Below are 665 nucleotides of genomic sequence, written 5' to 3' on the forward strand. Positions count from 1 at the left end.
TGCTGCCCCACCGAGACACACCAGGGTAGGTGTGGCCGAGGGGGACCAGCAAAGGAATCCCATGACAACAACTGCTCCATCCAGGAAGCCTCTGTGTCCCTCAGGGCATGAGACTCACAGTTCACTGCATTAATACGAATGAACAAAGAGTGACATCAAAGTGCATACTACATGATTCCATTTATAAAAATTCAAAAACACGTAAAGTTTATTTGTAATATTAACAGTTAGGACAGTGGTTTGAGGAGGAGGAAGGAGAAATGTTGAGGGCATGAACATGGGCCGGGCTGCTGGGGCTGGAAACGCCTATTTTGTGACCTGACTTGTATTACAGGAGTCCATTCACTTGGTGATCAGTGTGAACAACCATGATGTGATTATATCTAGTACAATTAAATAGCAACATTCAATTTCAGATAAATACATTTATATAGAAGCATGGTTTTCCATAAATAGCAAGAATTGGTAATAATTAAATGAGCATTAGCAGTGTATTAATTGAAATAAATTATTGTGAATTCAAACAACAAAATAGTATATAGACCTGAAGATAATGAAACTAAAATATGTACAATATGATGAATTCTACAAATATCATATTGAATGCAATAAGCTTCTAATAAAGTATTTGAAACATTTAACATCTTACCATTTCTTCTTCATTA

This window comes from Propithecus coquereli, unplaced genomic scaffold (genome assembly GCF_000956105.1).
Source record: "Propithecus coquereli isolate 6110/MARCELLA unplaced genomic scaffold, Pcoq_1.0 Scaffold910, whole genome shotgun sequence".
NCBI lineage: Eukaryota > Metazoa > Chordata > Mammalia > Primates > Indriidae > Propithecus > Propithecus coquereli.